The sequence below is a fragment of the Diaphorina citri genome, unplaced genomic scaffold (genome assembly GCF_000475195.1).
Source record: "Diaphorina citri unplaced genomic scaffold, Diaci psyllid genome assembly version 1.1 scaffold745, whole genome shotgun sequence".
In the NCBI taxonomy this organism is placed as follows: Eukaryota; Metazoa; Arthropoda; class Insecta; order Hemiptera; family Psyllidae; genus Diaphorina; species Diaphorina citri.
The window spans coordinates 13,866-21,529 of record NW_007378178.1 but is presented as its reverse complement, the minus strand read 5'-3'; the positions used below and the strand labels follow the sequence as shown (position 1 = coordinate 21,529).

The following is a 7,664-nucleotide window of genomic DNA, read 5'->3' as shown; positions in this document are numbered from 1 at the left end:
AAATCCTAACTCCCTATAGAGAGTTGATGAGTGAGTTACATGTTTTAGGATCTGACTCATTGGCTGAGTAGTTCACTGAAAAGAGTTCCTTTTTCAGCAACTCCGTCTGTAGATTGTCTAAGTTTAACATTTTTGACGATTTCAATTTTCAACTCTTCATTTTCTAGCATCCCAATATTTTGCTACAATATTTAGGTAAGTAGGTATCAATGCTGGCTTCCGTGGCAGGACTTTTACACAGATCGCTGGCGTTCTTTTGAACATATTAATCCTCATTTTGACTGCTGAATTTTTGGCACTTATATTGTGGACATATTTATTACATGTATTCATAGATGTTAATATTTTTTGACACTCTTATGAACAATTTGATCTAGTATTTGATATTCTTATTTACAAATTTCATTATTCTTTTGAAGTTTCGTCATAATATTTCTTCTTAGTCAATTATTACAGGGTCTCCTATTATCTTGATAGTAGTTAGTACCTGTAACATTGTTCATATATTATTTATTTAATATCCTATCTGGTTGTATCTTTATACATAAGTTCATAACATTTGTTTGGGAAACAAGAAAACGAAATTTAAACCCCGTTTAGACTGTGTGTTTAAACTTAAACTCATTAAAGGGACTTTACAGTCCCATGCTATTAGGTTAAACGCTATTCATATTCTATTTACCTACCTACCTAGTAGACAGCCCATACCCTAAGCCTTAACCTTCCTAGAAGTACCTACTCGTATAGATAATTATACAGGGTGACTAAGTAGGTAGGTATAGGCAGTTACGGATAATACTTCCACTCTGAGAATGTAGCCTTCGTGGTATAGTGGGTATCACACCAAGCTTGCACGCTGGAGGTCCCAGGTTCGATTCACGGCGGAGTAGAAGGTTTTTTTAGCTCTGTGCTTGAAGTTCGGGATGCACTCAGCCTCGTGAGGACAATGGAGTAGCTACTTTTCGAGTAGCGGCTAGCATTACCAGTGTAAAAAGATTATTATTGAAACATGGAAATCGATTGCAAAGGAGGCACTACAGTAATGCTGTGATATCCACAAAAGTTAAGGTAAAGCTCCGCTCTGCTTTACCACAAATAATTCATAGTAAATTTGATTTTTGAATACCTGATTGATTGATCGATTTACCTACTTCCAATCTGAGATTTTTTTTTTTTCCAAGGAGGGCTTACCCTATTGGGCAACAAGCCACTTGCCTGAATTGGACCGGATAACATCACGCAATTGCCCAAGAGTATTCAGATAATCAGATATACATATTATTTGCTACAAAGAGAGAATGAAATGAATGGATGCTTTTCGGGCAATCTCGTTATTCTAGTTCACCCTGTCTGAACCTACATTATCTTTGCGTGTTCGGCGGGATACGAACCCCCTCCCCCTTAGTCCCCCCGGCTCCAACGTATTGTATCTTGTACTTAATGTCTATTTTATAATTGAATTCCTCATTTCTGCCGTCGCTTCGCCTTATTTTCCGTCTTCTATAACTTTACTCCTTTACTGCTATCATTTTCCTACCTCTCTATTCTAGGAAAGGAAAGTCAGTAAGATAACTGACTTTCCTTTATTATTCTTTTCCCTCCTGTTCATAGGCTGTCGATATGATGGTTAGGTCAAGTTATTATACGAGCTATTAATACTTATAACGCGAAGGTAAAACCGCCAAAAAGCGGACAAACCCCCCTGTGGGCGGAGCCCAGTGCAACTTTTGCCGATTTTCAGATTTTTCCCTTTACTTACTCATCAAGACCTACCATTCTGCCAAATTTCAAGTTTCTACGACATCGGGAAAAGCCTCATAATTTTGATGGGTGAGTCAGTTGTAAAAAGCGATTTTCAAGCTGTTCTTTCTACCCCCTCCCTTAAAGCTAGAACTTCAGAATTTACCACCATCAGGTCCCTTTCTACTTGATTCTGGCTATGTATGATATTCCTACTTATGTACCTATTCCTATTCTGCATGTGTATGAACAAAATTCTACCCTTCCAGATTTCCGCTTGCCTCGACACAAAAAGCTTGGATGAAATAAATTTCTATGAACCCTAAACAGCAAGAAAGGGAAACGGGGATGCGTATAAAAAACGAGAAAACGGGACAGGATAGGAGAAAATATTTCGAAAAAACGGAAAAGATAAGAGGGAGTAAGAGTTGAGGCTATTGGGTGTCATCCAGAATGCCAGGGCGCATGTGCTCCCCCCCATTGGGGGGTCAGGTTGGGAGCGAGGAGGACGAGGAGGGTAGAAAGATAGAATTGTGCTGAGTTTTTTTAAGGGTTTTTTTTTTTTTTTTTTTTTTTTTTTTTTTTTCAATAATTTTATGTTCTGTTCCTAAATACTCGTATTATAAGATTAACCCCTATTTACACCTTTTTTCTCGAGTTATTCGTGATCAAGTTATTTATTTATGACTCACCTCTTGTATCATACCACAATTTAGATATTAGTGTTAGGTATACATTTTATAATTTAGATAAATACCTAAATGGAATTTCATAGAAATCCTTTTTTTTATTATTAGAAAATTTTGAACTGTATAGAAGAGGTAGATAGTTATAAAAGTTGAGTTGCATAAACTGGTAACATTGTTGTATTACTTTTAATATTTTTACTAGATATTATTTATAGGCATTTAATTTTTTTCCCCTTTATTGAATCCTCAGTACCTGATGAGTGATGGCACAAAATGGGCTCCAATGTCCAAAAATTACCTTAAAATTAGCAGCTTAACAGCCTGTCAGCCAAAATAAATAATTTAACCCCTAAAATTAACGTACTGTCAGCCAAAATAAACGAATATTCATGTGTCTTTTATTTAAATATTCACCTTTTGTGTCATAGTGGTTTAAGTTTGCAACCACCTTAATACTGATTTTTTTTTTAGGATTAGCAACTTTTTTCTGTTTTTTGTACATTTCATTCGGTTGAACTGAAGGCTACACAGTAAAATTTGGTGCGAATACGTTAGGTATGTTGATAAAATTAATAATTTAGATATAATTTATTTTAAGGTATAATTTTTTTTCGTTATTTAGGTATTTAGATTATATCCATCTCGAGGTACCTATTTATTTTTTTGTACACGATGTCATAATAAGAATTTAAAACGTTTTTATATTACAAAGTAATTCAGAATTTATTACATTAAATAGAAAAAAAAATATTTTTTGTAGCAAAATTGTTTATGTAACTTTTGTCTTCTCTTCTTTAGCCTTCATTCACTGGGCTTAAAGGTCAAGGGATAGAGAACGCCACAGGCGTAAATTGACTGAAGCAAGAGTATTAGAAATTGTATTTATTACCACTGTAGAGTACCTAAATTACATAGGTATGTACTTAGGTACCCAGATTTTTTTTTTTTTTTTCTAGACGTTAAAATCAGTGGTTGAACCCTAAATGACATGAAATATAACAGAGATAAACACAAAGAGAGCTTTACAGAATACAAACATGGATCTAGAAGGTTTATATGGAGCATGTAATAATCTCCAATGGATGGAGGACTCTGGTGATCTCCATTTGAAACAAAACATCTCGAGATTCTCAGAAGTAACAATCCTGTCTGGGCCCTTCCTCCTAGGTGACCCTTCACTTCTTGACTGATACTAAAATATTCATCCTTCCCTTAAATTTCCTTAGAAAGTTTTTTTTTCCGTTAGGCGCTTTAACACTTGCGTGTCGTTCGCGCGGATCCCTCCCGGATTAGATCTTGGTGTAAAGGCCTATGGTTTTCAGGTAATGAAAGTTTGCTTTGTCCTCCAACGCAGCGTGTTAATGATCTTCGCTCGCATCAGATCCTCTTGCAAAGATTTTCCGAGGGATCCAAAGGGGCAATAGCCTGAGCATCAGGAGTACACTCCTTCGGCCGAGAACCCGGGACCTTCTTGCTTGCCATGCAGAAGTTCCGGCGTTCGAATCCCCAAAAAAAAAAATAATAATAAAAATAAAAATAAAAATGCAGTCATAAATCGATTGTGCGAGTATATAGATATTTCAACGGTTACCTACTTTCTGGTGTTCTCGTGTTGATCCAGCACCTACATAAATGGCAAACATTGTGTCTTTTCTCGCCCATCCGACAAGGGACATTCTAATATCTATCTTTCTACCTTTCATATAGGTACCTTACACAATCATTAGTAATGTCATTATTTCCAAGTAATGATGATGAAAAATCAGAAAATCTGGAATTCCATCATTAGTAATGACATTACTAATGATTGTGTAAGGTACCTATACCTACTACTTAACTGGATTGGCATGATGACACAGAGACCATACGAGTTTCATGCATACTTTTTTCCATTGCCAGAGTACGTGAAAGGGCCCTGTTGTTTTTGTCTCACTACTAATAGCCGTGAAGCCTCTTCCAGTCTCAGAACACCTGCAGCACCTCCCTGCGGTCTGCTTTTAAATTTTTTTTTTTTTTTTTTTTTTTTTTTTTTTTTTTTTTCCCATTAGGCGCTTTAACACTTGCGTGTCGTTCGCGCCGATCCCTCCCGGGTTAGATCTTGGTGTAAAGGCCTATGGTTTTCAGGTAATGAACGTTTGCTTTGTCCTCCAGCGCAGCGTGTTTATGATCCTCGCCCGCATCAGATCCTCTTGCAAAGATTTTCCGAGGGATCCAAAGGGGCAATAGCCTGAGCATCAGGAGTACACTCCTTCCGCCCCCCGGGCGGGAATCGAACCCGCGGCCTAGCGCTTACAAGGCAGACGCACTACCAACTAAGCTAAGTAGGCTGGATACTTTTTTTCATTGCCAGAGTACTTGAAAGGGCCCTCTTGTTTTTGTCTCACTACTAATAGCCGTGAAGCCTCTTCCAGTCTCAGAACACCTGCAGCACCTCCCTGCGGTCTACCAGAGGAAACTAATCGCTTCACAATCCCAGGGCCCAGGTTTGACCTCTTCATTCATCCGTGCCATCGTAGCCGAAGACATTTTACTGCTCTCAGCTTTTTTTTTCTTTTTTTTTATCCTCTCGCTTTGTATGTTTCCTCATTTAGAATGAAGGCTGGAAAGCGTTTTATCAATCTACATTCTACAGAGTGGGTAGTCAGTCAATTCTTCTTTTGAACAGCAGTTTGTCCAGTGGCTTTGGGGAATCGAACTTGGGTCAAATAGTCAAATTGGCTCAAAAATAATGGCTTGTACCTACTGTGGCCGTGATTTCCCCTTTCGGATTCCTAAATGTAGTGAATATTTCCTTTTGATACTTCCGTAGGTAGTTGCAGAATTTTCTTTGGGATCTTTTTCGAGCTTTGTACAGTTTTTTATGTGCCCAGAATCCTATGCCTAGATATAATGAACCTTTTTGGAGCTTTTTTTCTTCTTCAAAATCAAGAGCAAGCGATGCACTTTTCTTCTCCACCTCCTGTAAAAATCATCTCACAGCACTCCCATGCTTCTCACCCTCAGTCTGTCCTATAGGAAAGCATATTTTTTTTTTTTATCATTTCATAGCGTGAAAGATATAATTTGATTTAAACCTTCAGTACGCAAACAAATATTAGGATACCACACATCAGACATTTAGGATCTGGGTGTCCTGATGTCCCCTTGTTTAATGTGAAGCCTTTGATGTTGGAGGACGAGGCGAAAAAAGAGAGAAAATATAGCTTCCACATGTCAGTCCGGAGGGATCCTGGATAACTAAAGGACTAATAAATCCTCGTTACGACTTATGAGATTACCAAGATATCATGTAGAAGCCTTCTCAACTCTGTAGGTATCAGAGACCACAGGTTTTAGTCTACTTCCAGCGATAAGCCACACGTCGCCTTACAACCTCACAAAGGTTGATCCAGTGGTAACGCGCTTGCTTGCCATGCAGAAGGTCCCGGATTCGAATCCCACCATCGACAAGATAACTAAAGGACTAATAAATCCTCGTTACGACTTATGAGATTACCAAGATATCATGTAGAAGCCTTCTCAACTCTGTAGGTATCAGCGACCACAGGTTTTAGTCTACTTCCAGCGATAAGCCACACGTCGCCTTATAACCTCACAAAGGTTGGTCCAGTGGTAACGCGCTTGCTTGCCATGCAGAAGGTCCCGGGTTCGAATCCCACCAACAAATTACTTTTATTTAACAATAATTACAAAACATGGTGAATAACAATTGAACAAGCAAAATGACAAACATAAAATGTACAGATTAATGATTATTGCTTCTTCTTTTCATAAAATGTCACGACACACCACTGAACCTCACCTAGCCTGAACCGAAAAAAAATCTGATAGTTATTTTGTTTTTATCTACCACCCTGTTCAACGCGTATTTGGCCCATCCACATCCAAAGCTCATAACAGTCATAATTATAACTATTAAAACAAAGGGTGACCTCAGCGACCCTATGCGAGCTCGGACCTCATGGGATGACAATTAGCAAGAACAGCAATAAGGAGGGACCCTGGACATCACGTGATCACGATATTAGAATATTTAGTAGACTACCTACTACCTACCTATTTTTCGATTGCAAATATTTCAACGGGTTACTTTCTGGTGTTCTCGTGTTGACCCAGCACCTAAATGGGAAGTATTGTGTCTCTTCACATGGATGGGCATGCTACGACACAGGCCACATGCGTCTAATGTAGCAGTTGTTTCATTGCTACGAAATAAAAACGGCGGTGGAACACTCATCTTTAAAAAAAAAGCCTTAGTGGGGCCGGGAAAAACCAGCAACGCTCGATTTCTCAGATGGTCAATTGGTCACCCATCTGGATACCGCCCACGCGCAATGTTTACTTCAGCGACCGAGTGCATTCAACGTGCTATCGCTGCCGCGCCGTCTGACTTGTTCCCGCCATTTCGGACGGAAATCGAACCCACGACCTAGCGCTTGTAAGGCAGACGCGCTACGCTCCAAGCTAACTTTAAGGGTTTTTTTTTTTTTTTTTTTTTTTTTTTTTTTTTCAATAATTTTATGTTCTGTTCCTAAATACTCGTATTATAAGATTAACTATTCACACCTTTTTTCTCGAGTTATTCGTAATCAAGTTATTTATTTATGACTCACTTCTTGTATCATACCACAATTTAGATATTAGTATTAGGTATACATATTTATAATTTAGGGAATTTAATGGAATTTCATAGAAATCCTTTTTTTATTACTGTTATGGTCTTATCGTCCCGAAATCGAAGAGAGAAGGAAAACAGGATAGGAGAAAGCCAGCCGTTCCGAGAACGATCTTACCACTTCGACCTGGATTCTGAGATCACCAGCAGATCGGCATACTGTACATATTGGTTTATTGCTTCTTCTTTTCATAAAATCTCACAACACACCACTGAACCTCACCTAGCCTTTCAATAATAATCTTTTTACACTGGTATCCGAAAAACCGAAAAAAATCTGATAGTTATTTTGTTTTTATCTACCACCCTGTTCAACGCGTATTTGCCCCATCCACATCCAAAGCTCATAACAGTCATGATTATAACTATTAAAACAAAGGGTGACCTCAGCGACCCTATACAAGCTCGGACCTCATGGGATGACAATTAGCAAGAACAGCAATAAGGAGGGACCCTGGACATCACGTGATCACGATATTAGAATATTTAACGCCAGCCTACCCCTCTCTCTCTCTCTCTCTCTCTCTCTCTCTCTCTCTCTCTCTCTCTCCCTATCTCTC

General features: G+C 38.5%; 1 protein-coding gene across 1 annotated transcript in view; it reads left to right on the top strand.

The window, feature by feature from the left end:
• LOC103511728 (multidrug resistance-associated protein 9-like) overlaps positions 1-571 on the top strand; it is a gene marked incomplete in the record, with an annotated part of 41,051 nt that extends 40,480 nt beyond the window's left edge. The window contains 1 exon segment of the mRNA XM_026825408.1: positions 1-571.
• Between the last annotated feature and the right edge of the window lie 7,093 nt (positions 572-7,664).